Below are 23,297 nucleotides of genomic sequence, written 5' to 3'. Positions count from 1 at the left end.
ATGCATTCGTTATAATCTACCAAAATTCTCTGGACTCTGGGGCGGTACGAGCGGATTGGAAAGCAGCTAATGTAACGCCTCTGTTTATAAAAGGGGGCAGACAAAAGGCAGGTAACTATAGGCCGGTTAGTTTAACATCTGTAGTGGGGAAAATGCTTGAAGGTATCATTAAGGAAGAAATAGCGGGACATCTAGATAGGAATAGTGCAATCAAACAGACGCAACATGGATTCATGAAGGGGAAATCATGCTTAACTAATTTACTGGAATTCTTTGAGGATATAACAAGCATGGTGGATAGAGGTGTACCGATGGATGTGGTGTATTTAGATTTCCAAAAGGCATTCAATAAGATGTCACACAAAAGGTTACTGAAGAAGATAAAGGTATGCGGAGTCAGAGGAAATGTATTAGCATGGATAGAGAATTGGCTAGCTAACAGAAAGCAGAGAGTCGGGATAAATGGGTTCTTTTCGGGTTGGAAATCGGTGGTTAGTGGTGTGCCACAGGGATCGGTGCTGGGACCACAACTGTTTACAATATACATAGATGACCTGGAAGAGGGGACAGAGTGTAGTGTAACAAAATTTGCAGATGACACAAAGATTAGTGGGAGAGCGGGTTGTGTAGAGGACATAGAGAGGCTGCAAAGAGATTGAGATAGGTTAAGCGAATGGGCTAAGGTTTGGCAGATGGAATACAATGTCGGAAAATGTGAGGTCATCCACCTTGGAAAAATAAAACATGTAAAAGGAAATATTATTTGAATGGGGAGAAATTACAACATGCTGCGGTGCAGAGGGACCTGGGGGTCCTTGTGCATGAAACTCTTTTTGGTCCCAATCAGGAAGGCGAATGGAATGTTGGCCTTCATTGCGAGAGGGATGGAGTACAAAAGCAAGGAGGTCCTGCTGCAACTGTATAGGGTATTGGTGAGGCCGCACCTGGAGTACTGCGTGCAGTTTTGGTCACCTTACTTAAGGAAGTATATACTAGCTTTGGAGGGGGTACAGAGACGATTCACTAGGCTGATTCCGGAGATGAGGGGTTACTTTATGATGATAGATTGAGTAGACTGGGTCTTTACTCATTGGAGTTCAGAAGGATGAGGGGTGATCTTATAGAAACATTTAAAATAATGAAAGGAATAGACAAGATAGAGGCAGCGAGGTTGTTTCCACTGGTCGGGGAGACTAGAACTAGGGGGCACAGCCTCAAAATACAGGGGAGCCAATTTAAAACTGAGTTGAGAAGGAATTTCTTCTCCCAGAGGATTGTGAATCTGTGGAATTCTCTGCCCAAGGAAGCAGTTGAGGCTAGCTCATTGAATGTATTCAACTCACAGACAGATAGATTTTTAACCAATAAGGGAATTAAGGGTTACGGGGAGTGGGCGGGTAAGTGGAGCTGAGTCCACGGCCAGATCAGCCATGATCTTGTTGAATGGCGGAGCAGGCTCGAGGGGCTAGATGGCCTACTCCTGTTCCTAATTCTTATGTTCTTATGTTCTTATAATTTGAAACTCATTGATTTTAAGCAGCAAAAGCTTTAAGACTAAGTGAGAAAGATCCTGAAATTGATTTTGTTTTGCAATATTGATTACTGTTGAGCACAGTTCCTGCAAGGTACATTTTCTGCAATCACTAAACAATTGCAATAGTTTTCTAAAAACTCTGAATATTAAGTGTTCAAAATGTTGGCTGCTAACTTGACCTTAAATGGTAAGAAAAGAAAATGGATGGAACTTGTATGTCTGTGGCACCTTTCCTGAAATACTTTCAAAGTGTCGTTATTGTTGTAAATGTAGGGAAACATTGCAGCCAATGTTCACATGCTGAGTTGTTTCAAACAGTGCTGAGATAAATGCCCAGATAATCTGTTCTAGTGATATTGCTTGAGAGATAATTGTTGGCCAAGACACCGGGAGAACTCCCCAGCTCTTCTTTAAATGGTGTCATGGGATCTTTCATGCCTACCTGAGATGGCAGACAGGGCCACAGTTTAACATCTCATCTGAAAGATTGCAATTCTGACAGAGCAGCTCTCCCTCTGCACTGCACTAAAGTTTCAGCTCAGATTGTAAGATCAAGTCCCTGGACTGGGGCTTGAACCTTGAGTGGATCTGCTGACTCAGACGAGGGGCTACCCCTGAGCTACAGCTAACATTCATTTATCATTGGACGGATGCCAACATTTCTTGTCAGAAATTCACTGAAGACTGTTTGAACCAATAATGCTGAAACTCCAATCGATGAACCATGCGACACCAACCCAGATGCTAAGGTATTGCGAATACAGTTACCTTATATTTTTATGCTTTCATGGGATGTGGGTGTTGCTGGCACGACCAGCATTTATTGCCCATCCCTAATTGCCCTTAAGAAGGAGGTGGTGAGCTGCCTTTTTGAACCGCTGCAGTCCGTGTGGTGAAGATACTCCCACAGTGCTGTTAAGGAGGAAATTCCAGGATTTTAACCCAGCAATGTTGAAGGAATGGAGATATATTTCCAAGTCGAGACGGTGTGTGACTTGGAGGGGAATGTGGAGGTGGTGGTGTTCCCATGCACCTGCTGCCCTTGTCCTTCTAGGTGGTAGAGGTCGGGGGTTTGGGAGGCCCTGTCGAAAAAGCCGTGGTGAGTTGCTGCAGTGCATCTTGTAGATGGTACACATCTGGTTATGATACTAGACTAGCATCCCAGAGGTTATGAAGTATCCTTTTGTCTCTTAAATCACTCCAGCCTTCCACCATATCACAGACCTTTGTTCTTTCCTTTCAGTGCCCAGCACTTCCTTAAGAATCTGTTACATCTCAAACTTTTCCAGTTCTGGCGAAGTGTCACAGACCCGAAACATTAACCATGTTTCTCTCCACAGATACTGCTGAGATTTCCAGCAGTTTCTGTTTTTATTTCAGATTCCAGCATCCACAGTGTTTTGCTTTTGTATCAGTGGTTTTAATTCCCATTCCCAATATGGTGAATTGTGAAACCGAATTGAAGACATCTGGTAATTTGAGGGGTGGCACCAGAAAAATGACAATGAATATTTCTGGATTGCCGTAAAATCCCAAGTGGTTCATTACTGGCCTTTAGGGAAGTGCTCTGGACAGCTTGTTATCTCAGTCCCACAATATGTAATTGGCATTTAGGTCTTCTGATGTAGCTTTCACCAAAGCTTCTCAGGCAGTGTGCTGCCATACCAGTATCACTCACATCCTGAGAACAAATAGAAACAAGATGTGGAATTACTGCACATGGAAAGGGATTGGTATAATCAGAAGCAAATAATAAACTGTCACGTACAACGACAAAACGAGCCTTTATCTATACGATACATGGGTGTCATTTTGTTAGGTTCTGTCTGAGCCTCCATGTTGCTCCATATTCAATTCCTTTGAAATGCAAAGACCGCTGGTATGTGGGCTCTTGTAGGACACAGAGTGCAACCGGGAGCTTAATTGCAGATGTTGCCGGATTGTCTGTCTTATTCCCTGAAGACAATAACCCAAAAGATTTAATTGTTGCAAAAGACTGCAGAGATTTGATAGCATTAAATATCACCCCAACATCAATTTCTCCACGTCAGCTTGCCTGAGAAACAGGACCACAGGTGTGATGAACAAGAGAACTCACCCAGCAGTGGTGATCCCTGCTTGAAAATAAATTGAAAGACTGGTCATACCTTTGAAATAACTGTAGTGGTCGGAGCTTTTTGGCAGCTTGTAGCTACTGTATGCTGTTTACCGTTTCCCACCACCGGGTGGCGTTTTCTGATTAGACACACACAGCCAGAGAGACCGGGAGAGAGAGAGAAATTATACGTCTGCTTCCATTTTAGCTAGAAGTATCTTTAACTGTGGTTAAAAATGAAAATGAAATGAAACTTCTGTGTTTGTGAACCTTCCGAGAAGTACATTTTTGTAAGTAACTTCTCCTTATCCAATTGTTTTGGAATTATTGTATTGTATCTTTGATGTACAGTAAGAGATAAACAACTTCTCTTCACAGTTGCTTTGTAAATCATTCCTGTTGTATTACAAAAATTCTAGATCTGTCTTTATCTTTTGCCAACAGTTCACACTTTATTTTTTAAAGGATTTGGATTCTGAAGCTCTGACCTTTAGCCATATTTCTTGATGTAGTGTTGAAGCTAGCTGGAGAATCAGAGTTATCGTTCACCGTATGCTACATTCTGACAGAACCAGTACAGCAACCATGTGGCAATATTTTAGACCTCCACTGATTGGTTACAAAGAATAGTCTTCTTCCCTACCCACCCCCTACCCAAACAGAAACCAATTTTTTTTCCAAAGGTCATCCACCTCCAAAATGACCGTTGGGCCTAAGGAGGCAAAGAAACCAGGAAAGTGATTTTTTTTTCTAAAATAAAATGGATCAGAATGGATAGTTTAGGAGCCTTGTAACTACACTTCTTGTTATTAGCTGGAAGAAGGTCCATTCCCCCCATTATGGCACTTGGACTGTTCAGCCACCGAAGAACTCATTTTAAGAGTGGAAGCAAGTCTTCCTCGATTCCGAGGGACTGCCTATGATGATGATATGGCAGAGTGCAGCCCTACCCACTACAAACAGACAGTATAAAGATACATGAGGCATGACCCAATCCCAAGTTCTGACTCTACCTTGGGCAGTGGAAAAAGAAAGTGCTGTGGCGATCATTCAAGGAAGCTCACTCCATGCAACAGCCTGTCCTTCTCAAACCACACCAGTAACAAAGATTCCCTGACTGGGAAGGACAAGAGGCCCAACTATTGGTTGGCATTAATAGTCCATGCTCCGTGACACAGCTCCATCCCTCCTTTCAATGCGTAATATCACTTTGTTCCCACAGCAAGCATAGCTACGTGAGAAAACTTTAGTGCATCATTGTGTTCCTCCTATAATTAACGTACAGCGGATTGAAAATTCAATTTGAAGTGTGCAGGAGAAAAAGATTAGACAGAAATATATCGTGCAACTACAGCAAAGATAACAGGAGACCTCCCCTGTGCTTCTTCGAAATAGTGCCATGGGATCTTTTGCTGGGAACCACCTGAATGGGCAGACAGGGCATTGGTTTAAAATCCCATCCAAAAGATGGCACCTCCGACAGTGCAGCACTGCCTTAGTACGGAACTGGAGTGTCAGCCTGGATTACATGCTCAAGTTCCTGGAGTGGGACTTGAACCCACAACCTTCTGACTCAGTTGAGAGTGCTGCACTGAGCCACTGAGTTATATAATGCTATATAATGGAGAAAAGAAATGCCATTAAATTCCATGTCTCAGCCTGAAGAACTCGGTCCCTGATGTAAAGGTAAATTACAGCTAAGAGCAATAAATTTTATTTTTGAAGAATTTCTGTGATTGAAGTAAATTATTCTCAACTCTCCACAGGAAAAGTCCTCAATGGTGCATTACATGATTGACGTTTACTCTATAAATGTCCTGGTTTGTCTGCAATAAGCGATGCAAAAAATTATTTCCTGATAGTCTGCACAGAATAATGGGTTGATTTCGTAACAGCAGTTGAAATATCCAGTTCAGTCCCCTTTGTACTTACTTTCTGTGCTGGTAACTGGTTTTGAATAGTGACAGTTTAATGCCATGTTGGTTGCTCAGTGTAATGATAATATTTTGTATATGACATCTGCCTCCTATGCTGTGAAGGGGGGACTTGGTAGTTGAATGGCCTTAAGAATTTCCATGCATTGACTATGGTGCTGAAATCAATGTGTTATCTTGGCGCTGCATTATATTCCATTGTCTCATTATACTTGCTGCGAACATGTACATGAATTCTTCCATTACGCTATTAATAGGAAGCTGCCTGTCTAGAAAACAAATCAGAGGCATTCATAACTTTCAAACTTGTCCCATTCATTATCAGGCAGCATTGACACGGAATGCTGTCCATTGTTGGCATCGTACAAACTGGGGTTGTTTAATCAATCCTGAATACCGTGCTTCTACTTGCCATCAAGCTCCTCCACAGGCACCACATTGACAGTCACTGGCAAGGTCACAGCTTAACTTTTGTGCTGCATGATCATTCCGGGCTGCCACTGGGAACATTAGCACCGTAAGCCGATCAGCTGATATATGATATTCAGCAAGTGGCCAATGTCTTGCTTGCTCGAACAAGCGATTTAATTGGGCAGCCAAAAGCAGCGTTTTACAGGATGACAGGTGGGGGTGGGGTTATTGATTATATTTATGTGGCCCTACATGCATAATGCCGCTATCTACATGATTCATGAAGGAGTTCACTCCATAAATGTTCTGCTTGTTTGCAACCAGATTATGTAATTTGTATGTTGCATTTATATAGAGCCTTTTATGACCTTAGGCTTTACACCTAATGAAGTACTTTTGAAGGGTCTTGCAACATTGTTGTAATGTAGGAAACGTGGCAGCCAATCTGCGCACAGCAAGCACCCACAAACAGCACTGTAATAATGACCAGATAATCTGTTTTAGTGATGTTGATTGAGGGATAAATATTGGCCAAGACATCGGACACAACTCCACTGCTCTTCTTCAAAATAGTGGCATGGGATTTTTTTACATTCTGGAGATGGTAGACAGGGTCACGGCTTACCGTCTTATCCGAAAGATGGCATCTCCGACAGTGCAGAACTCCCTCAGTACTGCACTGTAGTGTCAGCCTAGATTTTTGTGTTCAAGTCACTGGAATATGATTTGAGTTCACAGCCCGCTGACTCAAAGGTGAGGGTGCTACCACCTGAGCCATAGCTTAGACAACATGCTGATAGGGTGAGATGAAGCAATGTGGGAGGAGATTTGTGCGAACCATAAACACTGGCACAGATCTGCTCAGCCACTGGCCTGTTTCTGTGCTGTAAATTCTACGGGCAGAATTTTCAATACCTGAGTGGGTCGGGTGCGGGCTGTCGATGTGGTGGGTCAGAACTCACTTCTTCCATTCATCACGCTCCTCAGAGCGACTTTTCGTTAATGGCGCCTATTAAAGCAGGCCTGCGTGTTACCCGGTCCTATTAAATGGTGCTGGTCTGATGACATAATCGATGACTCATTTCCAGCGGGGATATTTAAAACAGCCTTGACCACATTGCATTTGAAGGGTCATCTATGATTGTGCAGGCAGTACATATCAACATCTGGTTAGTGTTGAGTCTTGCACAGATGGCTTCACAGAGACAGAGGGCTGCACCCAGGTTTTCAGATGACTCCTTACATATTCTGCTGGAGGAAGTCAGACCACGCAGGTAGGTCCTCTTCCCTGCTGATGGGTGCAAGAGAGAAAAGAGCCTGGCTCCAAATTACAGAGGAGGTGAACAGCAGGGATGTGGTGAGCAGGACCTGGGTGCAGTGCTGGAAACATTTAAATGATCTCATTAGATCAGGAAAGGTGAGTGCAAAGCCACTCTCAACTTCATCTTGCTGTGCCTGTCATTACCTCCCCATCACTCTGCCTTCCCAAGCCTACTCCTGCATATCCTTACTCACACCAACATGCCTTGCATGCCCACCCATCCCTCTCTATCTACATAGTCACATCCCCATCTCAATAACCACCCCTCACACTCACCCTCATCCCAGTGCAATCATACCAACTAACACCACACAGAGGTTATTTGCCATTGGCACTTTGGCATTGGCACCACACTCCCACATGGTCACCCTCTACAGATGTAACCTACTACACATTCCTTACACTCCTGCCATCACTCTTATTCAAACTACTCTCCTTTCCCTCCTTGCTGGAGATGAGAGCCCACAATAACAGGGAGAGGGAGAGAACCGGAGGTGGCTTTCCATCATTCGCCACTTTGGGAGACGGCGAGAGTGAGAACTCTCAGCAACCTGGTGACAGAATTACATCTCATACAGCCACATGGCATACAGCAGCCACTCATATGGGGCCTGATATCAGCAGCCAGTGAATGTTCACCATGTGCACAATGGTATCATTACTTATTCTTAAAATAACATTTCAAAGTCATTTCTTACTCTCCCACAGGTCCATAAAGAGCACATCCCACTGTCCAGGCGGGGGAGGAAGATGACTCACCAGAGGAGCCTCCAGCCTCTGAGCTTGCACCGTCACCAGACATGAGCGCATCCAGCACCAGCGCAAAGAGACACACACCTCGGTGGGCCCTAAGCGAGACAGAGTATTGTTGTCACCTGGTATCACACAAGTCACAAGTGAGCAAGGGCAGATGGTGCAGACAGGGACAGCAGTGCACATTCCCACATTCCTCGCCGGAGGGTGCAAGACACTCCCAGTTGTGCTCAGCTGCATGCAGATGCCGAGCTTCAGCTGCCATCCAGAAAGAGGATGATCCGGGTGTTGGAGGAAGAAGTGTAGGAGGCGCTGACAGGATTTGAGGCCATGATGCATGCAAACGTGCAGTGAATGGAGGAGTCCATCTCCAACATGAGCACCACCATCTCGTAGGCAATGGCAACTGTAAGCTCTTCCATGGGAAGGATGGCCACCTGCAAAGAGCAGCTAATGCGCCACTCACAGGCGCACATGCTGTCGATGGAGAACAGATGGTAGAGGCTAATAGACTTCCTTTCTAGCAGGGATGTCAATGTAGACTTGGCTCCTCATGGCTCCACTGCTGTGCAGCAAGGTGCTCTCCAGCTAGCAGGGAACTGCAGGTGGCCCATGAGAGGAATGGTGGTGAGAGGGAACATGGAAGTGTAGGCTCCTCTCAAAGTGCTCCCACTTCTCCCCCATTGTCTTCCCCTCAGTCAGAGCCCCAGATGCCTCCTCGGATCGTGATGCCCGAGTCTGCCCCTGCACAGTCGCAGGAGGAGCAGACTTTGGTGGGGCCCTCACGTGCTGCAAAACCCAGAGGCCGCCCGCCAAAAGTGTCTACACCGTTGCAGCAGTGAAGTGAGCAGCCCTGCCTCTACCACTGCTGAACAGGGCTTGTCCCTCGTAGAAACACAGGTAAACAAAAAATGATGCCGAAGGGTAAGCTCATGGGTGTTTAAAGAAGTATTTTTGTTAAGGTACTGTTACTGTTATGTCACATTTCTCCACTTTTCGTCATGCCCATTTTTATCTGCTACTTTGGAAGTGGCTTAGTGAGTTAGAGTGAATAGTGAGACATAACGTTACCTCCAGCAATGGAGGTCAGTTTGCATAGAATGGCTTGTTCATTGAAGGGATGCTTTATTGTGGTGTTGGGTTGGGGAGAACCTGACACAGCATGTGGCAGCCATATGGGTGTAAGTTAAGTAAATCTGGCAATGATGAGGCCATCCCTGGCCTCTCGGGCAGCAAGGTGCTCGGATTCTGCTACATCTGGACCTCAGGTTCCTCCTGCTCCTCCTCGTCTTCCAGTTGATGCTCCTCCTCCTCCTCCTCCTATGAAGAGGCTATGCACTCAGAATCTTGCTCCTCATGCAGCGCTAATCCTCATTGCTGCAGCTGATAATGACGATTCTGGAGACCCTGGCTGGTGCGTACGGATCCTCCAGATCTGTCCAGGCATCTGAAGCGCATTCTCAGCATGCCTATTGTTTGCTCTATAACATATCTGGTGACACTATGGCTGTCATTATATCTCTCCTGGGCTTCATTGCTTGGCCTCCTCAAGGGTGTCACGAGCCATGCCTTTGGTGGATAGCCCTTGTCTCCAAGCAGCCAGCCGGTAAGTGTGTTTGTTGGTGCAAGGAGCTGAGGGAGGGTGGACTGGCGCAGGACAAAAGAGAATTTGGCGCACACATGCATGATGATCTTCCTCTGGTTGGAGACGAGCTGCTCATTGAGGGAGTGGAAGCCCTTGTGGTTGACAAACAGTCCTGGGTGATGATGGAGTGCTGTGATGGCCACATGTGTGCAGTCGATGCTGCCCTGCATCCGTGGGAAGCCAGCCAGAGCTGCAAAGCTGTGGCTCCAACAAGCTGCAAATGTCCGAGACGACCTGGCGCGATAGCCTGAGCTTCCTTTGGCATTGCTGCTCCATCATGTTGAGGAAACTCATTCTCTGCCTGTATACCATGTGTTGAGGTATTGCCTCTGACGTGGTGCAGCCCTGTACTGATGCCCTCTGTCCTGTGGAGCATCAGGTCGTTAAGGAGAAGGTTGTTGGTGCTATTGCTACTGTTGGTGGCTAGGCTCATCCTGGTCCAATTCTGAGGAGCAGGGTGAGACAGTTTAAACAGCACTCATGCTGATGTAATAGATGGTAGGTCAAGTAGAGAACAAAGAAGCAATTTGTCAATGGTGTGATGATAGTAGCAATGAGATGAGAGCAGCTTCTGAATTTACACAAAAGACTTGCAAACTCTAGACACCTAAATCTGTGCTCAAAATGCAGTCAGCAAAAGCCTTTCCTTTAGACAAGTAAGCAGGTGTCACGTGGGAGCATTTATTGTGCTTTCCATGCTCTGCAATAACGACCACAATCAATGTCCACTGAGCTTCCACCTCAGGTTGACAGACGTGGTTCCCGACCATGATTCCTTCCCATGGTCATGCAATGAAATTCAAGAGACCTGGTTGAAAGCACTGTTAAGGGTCTGACAACAAGCTATTAATGAAGTAAATTAGGTGGCCCGCTTCTGCCATTCGGGTCCGTGCCGCACTGGCAAACATGCCTAAGTTAAAGGCTCGAGGAGGCGGGATGATGGCGGAATCCCGACGCGCTCCCATTTATTGCAAATTTTAGTCCCGACCTTCCTCCAATCCCGCGCGCACATTCTGGCCGACGTATTTACTTGAGCCTTGTCGAAAACGCCAAGATTCTTTTTTATAAATCAAGTGTCGCCAAGCTTGCTGAAATCAAGCTGCTCACAGCAGCTTGTCAATGACTGTTTCCCGCAGCATTCAAGTGGAATTTTTCAAAGTAGTAATCCAAAAGCTTTCAGAGTAGTAGAGCACACTCAAATACACCAGGTGCAGATTCAAACTCTGATGGTTCCGATTGATAGAGTACCAAGGGCAGCCTGAACAAATAAGGAACTGTCAACCAACGGAAGATTAGGGTGTGATTGAAATGAAAATTGATTCACAGGGGTATAGGGAGAAGAAAGATGAGAGTATTTAAATTGTACTGATATATTTAGAATCTTAAATAATGACAGCCTCAGATGTAAATTGACTGTAAATAATTCATTTCAAATACTTTTATGAGGTTTTGTACTCGTGATGATTAATTTCTGTGCACAAATAACTAGTTGTATAATTTAATGTCTGAAAGTACTTATTTTCGCAGTAAAATTAGAAGTGGTGATGGAATCTTTGAGAGAGTGTCAACTCGATTTGAGGAGATGGAAAAACTAAATTAATTAACTCTTTATGCACTGCTTTTCAAAGTGCTTGAAGAGTGTATTTTGGTTCCATTGGGAGAACAGCCACTTGATTCTGATGGTGATTTAATCCAAAAAGAAAAGAAAGATTTATGTAGTGCCTTTCACGACCATTCACGACCTCAGAATGTCCCAAAGCGCTTTACAGTCAATGAAGTACTTTTGAAGTGTAATCACTGTTGCAATGTAGGAAGCATGGCAGCCAATTTGCACACACAAACTCTCACAAATAGCAATGAAATAAGTGTTGTTTGAGGGATAAATGTAGGCCAGGACACTTGGACACTCCTCACCTGGTCATCCAGGTATATAAAGGGAGGTCCCACGCAGGGTCATCACTTCTTGGTCCTGTGAATAAAGGTGCAGGTCACAGAGTGACCTTGTCCATAGAATGTGCCTCATGTGGATTTGTGGTATTGTGTAAGGACTTTACAGTTACATTGCCAGTTTTGCATCAATGTGAAATGGGTGCAGGTGTACCACTGTGCCAGTGTAGCAGTATAGCTCAGATGGCAGATCTTACTAGGGGAAATTACTAGGGGACCGAGGGTCTAACTGAGGGAAATTCTTATTAGTCAGGAAATGGTGTTAGGGAAATTGAAGGGACTGAAGGCCGATAATTCCCCAGGGCCTGATAGTCTGCATCCCAGAGTAATTAAGGAAGTGGCCTTAGAAATAGTAGATACATTGGTGGTCATTTTCCAACATTCCATGGAAGCTGGTTCAATTCCTATGGATTGGAGTACAGCTAATATAACCCCACTTTTTAAAAAAGGAGGGAGAGAGAAAACACGGAATTATAGACCGCCTGACATCGGTGGTATGGAAAATGCTGGAGTCAATTATTAAAGATGTAATAGCAGCGCATTTGGAAAGCAGTGACAGGATCGGTCCAAGTCAGCATGGATTTATGAAAGGGAAATCTAGAGTTTTTTGAGGATGTAACTAGTACAGTGGATAAGGTAGAATCAGTGGATGTGATGTATTTGGACTTTCAAAAGGCTTTTGACAAGGTCCCACACAGGAGATTAGTGTGCAAAATTAAAGCACATGGTATTGGGGGTAATGTATTGACGTGGATAGAGAACTAGTTGGCAGACAGGAAGCAAAGAGTAGGAATAAATGGGTCTTTTTCAGAATGGCAGGCAGTGACTACTGGGGTGCCGCAGGGTTCAGTGCTGGAACCCCAGCTATTTGCAAAATACATTAATATTTAGATGAAGGAATTGAATGTAATATCTCCAAGTTTGCAGATGACACTGAGCTTGGTGGCAGTGCGAGCTGCGAGGAGGATGCTAAGAGGCTGCAGGGTGACTTGAACAGGTTAGGTGAGTGGGCAAATGCATGGCAGATGCAGTATAATGTGGATAAGTGTGAGGTTATCCACTTTGGTGGCAAAAACAGAAAGGCAGATTATTATCTGAATGGTAAACAGGAAGGCAGATTATTATCTGGTGACAGATTAGTAAAAGGAGACCTGGGTGTCATGGTACATCAGTCATTGAAGGTAGGCATGCAGGTACAGCAGGCAGTAAAGAAAGCAAATGGCATGCTGGCCTTCATAGCGAGGGGATTTGAGTATAGGAGCAGGAAGGTCTTACTGCAGTTGTACATGGCCTTGGTGAGACCACACCTTGAGTATTGTGTGTAGTGTTGGTCTCCTGCTATGAGGAAGGACATTCTTGCTATTGAGGGAGTGCAGCGAAGGTTCACTAGACTGATTCCCGGGATGGCAGGACTGACATATGAAGAAAGACTAGATCGACTAGGCTTATATTCAGTGGAATTTAGAAGAATGAGAGGATCTCATAGAAACATATAAAATTCTGACGGGATTAGACAGCTTAGATGCAGGAAGAATGTTCGCAATGTTGGGGAAGTCCAGAACCTGGGGTCACAGTCTAAGGATAAGTGGTAAGCCATTTAGGACCGAGATGAGGAGAAACTTCTTCACTCAGAGAATTGTGAACTTGTGGAATTCTCTACCACAGAAAGTTGGTGTGGCCAGTTCGTCAGATATAATCAAAATATATACGGCTAAAGGGATCAAGGGGTATGGAGAGAAAGCAGGAGTGGGGTACTGAAGTTGCATGATCCTCCATGATCATATTGAATGGTGGTGCAGACTCGAAGGGCTGAATGGCCTACTCCTGTACCTATTTTCTATTATTTCCATGTTTAATCCAACACCCAATGCTATGAAGCCAAACTTTTCGTGACTCCGAGCAAGCTAGCATGAACTCTCGATCACCTGCATTGTAATTCCCACGTGCTGCAGGGCTGCATTTTACAAGTCCTTGGGTGGTCCATTGGTCTAATTGGGCCAGGAAACAGCTTTTGAAAACTCGATGTGGAGTCATGAGAGAGCAGACATTCTGTCCAGTATTTTAAAATGAGGTGGCGAAGTGGTGCAGCTATGCATGTGTGTCCACACACGAATTCACAAAGCTCCTTTCTCGGCCCGTCCTACGGTGGCCTGGATGGCTGCAGATCTACCCTTTTGGCCCGGAATTTCCTGTAACTTTAAGGCATAATTACAGCATTAGTACGGACTTGCGCCTTTTATTCCACCCCAAAGAAATCTGCATGAAACTGATTCATGTCAGTTTCGCTCTGAAACTTAACTATGCGCAAACTTCCCTGATTATTTACTCCACTTCAGAGACGCATCTGCCGCTCAGTTATCTTGCTCCACTCCCATGTAACAGACTAGCGCTCATGAGTTTCCTGCTTTTATGTGCTGGCATATATTTACCCCTAAATGATCTAGGCGGCAAGAGCAAGAAGTCGCCTGATATAAACTTAACTGGAGGAGAAACTGCGTTTAATTTTTGGGGGAATGGACACCTTTATAATTATTGACGCTTCCTTCTTCCAAACTACCATTTTTATTACCCTCTATATAAATAATCTTAAATATTAACTAGAAGCTGCAGTGTCTATCCCAGAGATTCAGAGACTTTTCAAGTTCCCATCCAGTGCACTATAAACTTATTTAAGTGAATATCTAACCTGAATACGTAAATTGCAAGATCTGGAGCATTGTCCATAGAACTGCATTAGTCCATGTGTGACTAGTCAAAAGAACTAGCATCGTGATGTTTGATTCTACCACAGATGCTTTGTAAATAGCTAAAGCACAACTGCAGAGTTCTTAGAATTGCTTACAGTGCCGTATTTGGGATGAGACATTAAACCGAGGCTCCGTCTGCCCTCTCGGGTGGATGCAAAAGATCCCATGGCTCTATTTCAAAGAAGAGCAGGAAGTTCTCCATGGTGTTCTGACGAATATTTATCCCTCAATCAGATGCTGTTTGTTGGACACGGTGGAGGGGAGGGGGAGGAAGGTAGAGGGGGGTGGGGTGGAGGTAGAGGGGGGTGGGGTGGGAGTAGAGGGGGGTGGGGAGGGGGGTGGGGTGGGTTGGGGGAGGAGGGGGTGGGGTGGGGGGTGAGGGGTGGGGTGGGGGTAGAGGGGGGTAGGGGGGTGGAATGAGGGGTGGGAGAGGAGGGGGGTGGTGGGGTGGGAGGTAAATTGGCTGCCCCATTTCCTACAACAGTGACTACATTTCAAAAGTACTTTGTTGGTTGTAAAGCGTCTCATGATTGTGAAAGGCGCTACATAAATGCAAGTCTTTGTTCTTTGTTATTATGTGACTTACTGAAATATGGATTGACGCATTGGGTAGGAGAGATTTTGCAAGTTCTTATCAAAGTAAATAAACACTGGTCCAATTCAGTAATACAATTATAAACATGATTGTATCAAACTGTGTGATCCAGTCATAGCTCCTATTCAAATTTCATTTTCTAAAATTTGGGCTTCCTGAATTAGTAGCACTTATCAGAGACTAACAGTGAAGAACCAAGTTTAATTTATTAGCAAGTTTGATTATTTACAAAAATATACAATGAAGTAAAACTCTTAGCCGACAGGTGTATAGTTTTGATTAGCTTTATTAAGACATGACTAAAGCAACCATTAATTTAAGCCTCTGTCCAGTCATTTAGAATATAGAAATTAGAATGCCAAGAGAATACACCTGAATTTGCCTTGGTTTTACACTGTTTATTAAATTCTAGCATAGGCAAAAGCGCTCCACAGGAAATTTGGGTGTAACTTCCCTTCGGCAAGATTGGCTGCATATACCGGCATAAATTTTGGGGTAATTTCTGCCTAAGTGCAATCCATGAAATTCCAGGCCATATGGGGCTATGGGTAAAGAGCAGGGGAATGAGACTAATTGGATTGCTCTTTGAATGAGCCGGCACAGGCACGATGGAATAAATTGCCTGTTTCTGTGCTATATGATCCAAGGGCCAGAAATTAGGCAGGTTTGCACCCGTTTAGCGCCATGACGAAGCTGAAAAAGTAATTTTTTGGGGCGGAAAATTCAGCAGCAGTTTAGCGCCGGCCTGGTTTTTTTTTCCGTTTTCATGACATTAATCGGCGTGCAATGCCAGGGGCGGAAAATTTGCCGATATTGCCATTTTTATGGCTGGCCCAAAAACACGCCCCAAAAAATCAAGTCTTACCAGGTCGGATCCAGGGAGCACTCGGCGCTAACGGTATCATCTTGAAAAAGGGAGCAGAAGTTCATTACATAATAGGATTTGGAGAGAAGGCTGCGTTTTAGACAATGGGCTTCATGTGAGTTCATAGTTTGTTTTTAAGGATATTTGAGGACATTTAAAAGAATGAGGGCTATAATTTCGCTGCCATTATTCCTGGCTGCTTTTTCTATGCAACATCGAGCTGGAAGAAGGCGTATTCAAGAGCATTTTGAGCGTAATCGAAGAACTCGCAGATGTATGGGGAAGAGGCCTTGCCCCCCACGAGTTTACAGCGCTCATATCTGCAGCTCTCTGAGGCACAGTGCGTTCGAAGGCTGTGCTTCCAAAAAGAGGTGCTCACAGAGATATGCCAGCTGATAAAGGCAGACCTACAGCCTACCAACGGCAACAGGACTGCACTGCCCGTCGAGGTGAAGGTGACTGCAGCACTTGCCTTCTCTGCCTCCGGCTCCTTTCAGGCATCAGCAGGGGACATATGCTCCATCTCGCAACACGCTACACATCGCTGCATTCGCCAGGTGACTACTGCAATGTACGCACGCAGGATGGACTTTATAAAGTTCCCAATGATCAAGGAGGCACAGAAACAGATGGCTGTAGGTTTTGCATGAATTGCTGGCTTCCCCAAGGTTCAGGGTGCCATTGATTGTACGCACATCGCCCTGCGAGCACCTTTGGAGGATCCACAGATTTACCAAAACCGAAAGGGATTCCACTCCCTGAACGTACAGATCGTCTGCGATCATACTCAGCGCATCATGGCAGTAAATGCCCAATTTCCAGGGAGCATCCATGATGCTTTCATCTTGCATGAGAGTAGTGTCTCGTACCTGTTCGAGCGTCAGCCACAAGGCCAGAGCTGGATGCCTCGCCACCTGGCTCATGACCCCACCTCCGGAACCCTCAGGCCGAAGCCGACCATCGCTGTAATGACAGTCATATAGCCACATGCAACATCGTTGAACAGATAATTGGAGTGCTCAAGCAGTGCTTCCGATGCCTGGACCACTCTGGAGGCTGCCTGCAATACTCCCCTTGGTAGGTCTTTGAGTTCATTGTGGTGTGCTGCAGACTACACAACTTAGGGTACAGGAGGGTAAAGGATTTGCCACTGGGGACTCCAGAACTACGTCAGGAGAGAGGGGAGGAGGAGGAGGAGGGGGCGAGGGGGAGGAGGAGGAGGATGAGGATGAGGAAGAGGAGCTTGGCGATGAACCCATCACATCACCACCATCACAGGGGAGGCCTCGTGGAGCTTTCGCCACTGCAAAAGCCTTATGTCAGCAGCTCATAATTCAGCGCTTTGCTTGAAGAGGTACGTTTGACCATTGCCTGCCCACTCTATCCCACCATGTTGACTACTCCCCCTCTTATTCTGCAAATGAGACACTGCATAGGAATGGTTAAGGTGAACAAAAGATTTTATTTAACATACAGTAACTTGAATAAGATTTATTAAACATTGTAAACATAATTGGAAAACTGGAATAACATTTATTAAACATTATTGTGAACTTTTAATAACTTAACAGAATTGGGAAACTTTGAAAACGTTTGTAAAATAGCAACAACACAATCCGGACGGTCTGCACCTGGGCAGAATCGGAACCAATGTCCTCGGGGGAGTGTTTGCTAGTGCTGTTGGGGAGGAGTTAAACTAATATGGCAGGGGGATGGGAACCAATGCAGGGACTCAGAGGGAAACAAAAAGGAGGCAAAAACAAAAGACAGAAAGGAGATGAGGAAAAGTGGAGGGCAGAGAAACCCAAGGCAAAGAACAAAAAGGGCCATTGTACAGCAAAATTCTAAAAGGACAGAGGGTGTTAAAAAAACAAGCCTGAAGGCTTTGTGTCTTAATGCAAGGAGTATCCGCAATAAGATGGATGAATTAACTGTGCAAATAGATGTTAACAAATATGATGTGATTGGGATTACGGAGACGTGGCTCCAGGATGAGCAGGGCTGGGAACTCAACATCCAGGGGTATTCAACATAGAATAAAAGGAAAAGGAGGTGGGGTAGCATTGCTGGTTAAGGAGGAGATTAAGGCAATAGTTAGGAAGGACATTAGCTTGGATGATGTGGAATCTATATGGGTAGAGCTGCAGAACACCAAAGGGCAAAAAACGTTAGTGGGAGTTGTGTACAGACCTCCAAACAGTAGTAGTGATGTTGGGGAGGGCATCAAACAGGAAATTAGGGGTGTGTGCAATAAAGGTGCAGCAGTTATAATGGGTGACTTTAATATGCACATAGATTGGGCTAACCAAACTGGAAGCAATACGGTGGAGGAGGATTTTCTGGAGTGCATAAGGGATGGTTTTTTAGACCAATATGTCGAGGAACCAACTAGGGGGGAGGCCATCTTAGACTGGGTGTTATGTAATGAGAGAGGATTAATTAGCAATCTCGTTGTGCGAGGCCCCTTGGGGAAGAGTGACCATAATATGGTGGAATTCTGCATTGGGATGGAGAATGAAACAGTTAATTCAGAGACCATGGTCCAGAACTTAAAGAAGGCTAACTTTGAAGGTATGAGGCGTGAATTGGCTGGGATGGATTGGCGAATGATACTTAAGGGGTTGACTGTGGATGGGCAATGGCAAACATTTAGAGACCGCATGGATGAACTACAACAATTGTACATTCCTGTCTGGCATAGAAATAAAAAAGGGAAGGTGGCTCAACCGTGGCTATCAAGGGAAATCAGGGATAGTATTAAAGCCAAGGAAGTGGCATACAAATTGGCCAGAAATAGCAGCGAACCTGGGGACTGGGAGAAATTTAGAACTCAGCAGAGGAGGACAAAGGGTTTGATTAGGGCAGGGAAAATGGAGTATGAGAAGAAGCTTGCAGGGAACATTAAGACAGATTGCAAAAGTTTCTATAGATATGTAAAGAGAAAAAGGTTAGTAAAGACAAACGTAGGTCCCCTGCAGTCAGAATCAGGGGAAGTCATAATGGGGAACAAAGAAATGGCGGACCAATTGAACAAGTACTTTGGTTCGGTATTCACTAAGGAGGACACGAACAACCTTCCGGTTATAAAAGGGGTCGGGGGGTCTAGTAAGGAGGAGGAACTGAGGGAAATCCTTATTAGCCGGGAAATTGTGTTGGGGAAATTGATGGGATTGAAGGCCGATAAATCCCCAGGGCCTGATGGACTGCATCCCAGAGTACTTAAGGAGGTGGCCTTGGAAATAGTGGATGCGTTGACAGTCATTTTCCAACATTCCATTGACTCTGGATCAGTTCCTATGGAGTGGAGGGTAGCCAATGTAACCCCACTTTTTAAAAAAGGAGGGAGAGAGAAAACAGGGAATTATAGACCGGTCAGCCTGACATCGGTAGTGGGTAAAATGATGGAATCAATTATTAAGGATGTCATAGCAGTGCATTTGGAAAGAGGTGACATGATAGGTCCAAGTCAGCATGGATTTGTGAAAGGGAAATCATGCTTGACAAATCTTCTGGAATTTTTTGAGGATGTTTCCAGTAGAATGGATAAGGGAGAACCAGTTGATGTGGTATATTTGGACTTTCAGAAGGCGTTCGACAAGGTCCCACACAAGAGATTGATGTGCAAAGTTAGAGCACATGGGATTGGGGGTAGTGTACTGACATGGATTGAGAACTGGTTGTCAGACAGGAAGCAAAGAGTAGGAGTAAATGGGTACTTTTCAGAATGGCAGGCAGTGACTAGTGGGGTACCGCAAGGTTCTGTGCTGGGGCCCCAGCTGTTTACACTGTACATTAATGATTTAGATGAGGGGATTAAATGTAGTATCTCCAAATTTGCGGATGACACTAAGTTGGGTGGCAGTGTGAGCTGCGAGGAGGATGCTGTGAGGCTGCAGAGCGACTTGGATAGGTTAGGTGAGTGGGCAAATGCATGGCAGATGAAGTATAATGTGGATAAATGTGAGGTTATCCACTTTGGTGGTAAAAACAGAGAGACAGACTATTATCTGAATGGTGACAGATTAGGAAAAGGGGAGGTGCAAAGAGACCTGGGTGTCATGGTACATCAGTCATTGAAGGTTGGCATGCAGGTGCAGCAGGCGGTTAAGAAAGCAAATGGCATGTTGGCCTTCATAGCAAGGGGATTTGAGTACAGGGGCAGGGAGGTGTTGCTACAGTTGTACAGGGCATTGGTGAGACCACACCTGGAGTATTGTGTACAGTTTTGGTCTCCTAACCTGAGGAAGGACATTCTTGCTATTGAGGGAGTGCAGCGAAGGTTCACCAGACTGATTCCCGGGATGGCGGGACTGACCTATCAAGAAAGACTGGATCAACTGGGCTTGTATTCACTGGAGTTCAGAAGAATGAGAGGGGACCTCATAGAAACATTTAAAATTCTGACGGGGTTAGACAGGTTAGATGCAGGAAGAATGTTCCCAATGTTGGGGAAGTCCAGAACCAGAGGTCACAGTCTAAGGATAAGGGGTAAGCCATTTAGGACCGAGATGCGGAGGAACTTCTTCACCCAGAGAGTGGTGAACCTGTGGAATTCTCTACCACAGAAAGTTGTTGAGGCCAATTCACTAAATATATTCAAAAAGGAGTTAGATGAGGTCCTTACTACTAGGGGGATCAAGGGGTATGGTGAGAAAGCAGGAATGGGGTACTGAAGTTGAATGTTCAGCCATGAACTCATTGAATGGTGGTGCAGGCTAGAAGGGCCGAATGGCCTACTCCTGCACCTATTTTCTATGTTTCTATGTTTCTAAAACAATGAAAGAACAACCCCTGCACCGAACGTATTTTACTTGTGGCTCCTCCCCCTTTCGTCCTAACCCCCCTCCCTCGCGCCATGACCATACCCAAGGTAGTAGCAAGATGTGGCACTGCAACGCAGCCAGAGTCCTGCTCTAAAAGGGGGATAGACAATGGCATGTGTAGATCCACTGGAGAATCTCAGGGTATGGAAGGCCCGGCTTCTGAGTGGCAAGCCTCTTGCTCGGCCTCACCACTCACAGGTGATGTCGGTCTGGGTGTGACACTGGGGACTGTAGTGTCAAAGATTGAGACCATCAATGGGGCATGGGCATTGACAGCCGCGACAATCAGGGACATGCCCTCCCTCATGTCCACCAATAGTGCCGCTGCAATGCTTGTGGGAAAAGCAACCAAGACCTCCAGGAGCTGTTGGCTGAGCTGGATGCTCTCCCTGGACAGTCCCACCATGTCCAGGTGTGCATCTGCCTGTCTGTCAGCAGACCGGCTTTGCCGACTCACCCTCTGGAGAGACGGAATACAGGATTTAACTCTGGAAGTGGGTGGCAGCACGCCATTTGGACCCGGGGTCTCGGATTGGCCAAAGCCCGAGAATGTGTCTTCCTGGTCAGAGCTACTGGCCGCAGCTAAAAGAGATGTCGATTGCATCGGCTCCCCAACCCCCACCACTCCTGGAATAGCTTCCTGTCCTCCTACCATGGAGGTTCTTCGTCCTCGGTGTCTTCCTGGTCCCCCTCTTGCACCCCCACAAGGTGGGCTGAGGTGGAGGCTTCCATTGGTGAATTGGGCGCCTCCTCAACTGGAAATAGAAAACAACAATGGATATCAGCAGGGGAGGGGTGACATGAGGAAGTTCACAGGCTCATTTGAAGGACTGGCGCTCTTGCATTATATGTAGCCCACAGACACTGCATCACATTGCCCCAACCCTAGCCCACAGACACTGCATCACATTGCCCCAACCTTAGTCAACAGACACTGCATCACATTGTCCCAACCTTAGTCCACAGACACTACATCACATTGCCCCAACCCTAGCCCACAGACACTGCATCACATTGCCCCAACCCTAGCCCACAGACACTGCATCACATTGCCCCAACCTTAGTCCACAGACACTGCATCACATTGCCCCAACCCTAGCCCACAGACACTGCATCACATTGCCCCAACCCTAGTCCACAGACACTGCATCACATTGTCCCAACCTTAGTCCACAGACACTGCATCACATTGCCCCAACCCTCGTCCACAGACACTACATCACATTGTCCCAACCCTAGTCCACAGACACTGCATCACATTGTCCCAACCCTAGTCCACAGACACTACATCACATTGTCCCAACCCTAGTCCACAGACACTACATCACATTGTCCCAACCCTAGTCCACAGACACTGCATCACATTGCCCGAACCCTAGTCCACAGACACTGGATCACATTGCCCCAATGCAGCCCAGGGATTTTGCAGGACTTACCCTCAGTTTCGAACAGGGGATCAGCACCCTCATGGTTAGTTGACCTCCCTGAGGCACCGATCAGAGCTGCCACTCTCTCCTCCAGGTCCATTAACGGCAGTGTCTGGGGTGGACCACCGCCTGTGCACTGCTACTCCCGGCGGTTGTATGACATCTTTCCCTGCAAAGATGACAATTGGAAAGGTTACCGGAGGACCCTTCTGCTCTTGTGGCACACACAGATAGCCTTCAAAGAACTTATACCACACTGTGTGCATTTAACACAGTCCTCTGTTTAATAGCCCTGGAAGTTGCACGTGGTGCATGAGGAAGACATCGAAGTGCAGAAACATCTTCTAAGATGTCAAAAAGCAGTCTTAATAATGTGTAATGATCATTCATGGTAAATAAGGTGCAACACTAAGCCTACCTACAGCAACATGTGTCAGATTTACAATTTAAATAATGAACAAGCGCATGAATAAAAATATTACTTATTCTCACGATCCTGCGATGTCATTGAACTTTTTCCTACATTTTTGATGGTCCCTCTTGGTATTATCTACTGAGGAAACTGCCTCAGCCATGCTCGTCCACAGACACCTTCGCACTGCTGGGAGGGGTTTACCAGCATCCCTCCTGTTATATTCCCCGAATCTGGTTTGCACAGCTGCAATCAGGGCCTCATTTGCTTCATAGCTAAATCTTTGAGCTCTCTGCCTGCTGAAGTCCCCTTCCATCGTGGCTGCTTAGTCTGTGAAAAATAGCTGATTCAGCCCTGGGATGTACTGCACATGCGTGGGCGCACCCTGACAGCTGACCAGAATTGCGGGAAGAAGAAAAAAAATCGGAGAAAAAAAAAGAGAAAAAATAATTCATGCATGTGCAGATGGTCCATTTCTTTCCCCACAAATTTCTGCTCCGGTGCACAAATTCCATCGTGCAAAGCTGGTTTTAGCGCTGTCGCTGGTCACCATTTGGTGAATTTTGCGATGTCCAGCGATAATGCTACCCCAGCGCTAAAAACAAAATCACTCCACGAATATAGCCCAAAAATAGATGAAATCACTAATACCCAAATTTCTAGCTCTTCAAAACTTCAGTCTGTCAGCTGAGCCTCACACCTTATGGAGACTGGTCCAAGACTAGTCTAGTCGTAGCTTTCTGTCATCACTGGTGCTGTGAAATCCGCAAAGGGAGTTAGTTAAAAAA

Source organism: Pristiophorus japonicus, chromosome 20 (genome assembly GCF_044704955.1).
Source record: "Pristiophorus japonicus isolate sPriJap1 chromosome 20, sPriJap1.hap1, whole genome shotgun sequence".
Taxonomy (NCBI): Eukaryota; Metazoa; Chordata; class Chondrichthyes; family Pristiophoridae; genus Pristiophorus; species Pristiophorus japonicus.
This window is presented reverse-complemented; position numbering follows the sequence as displayed.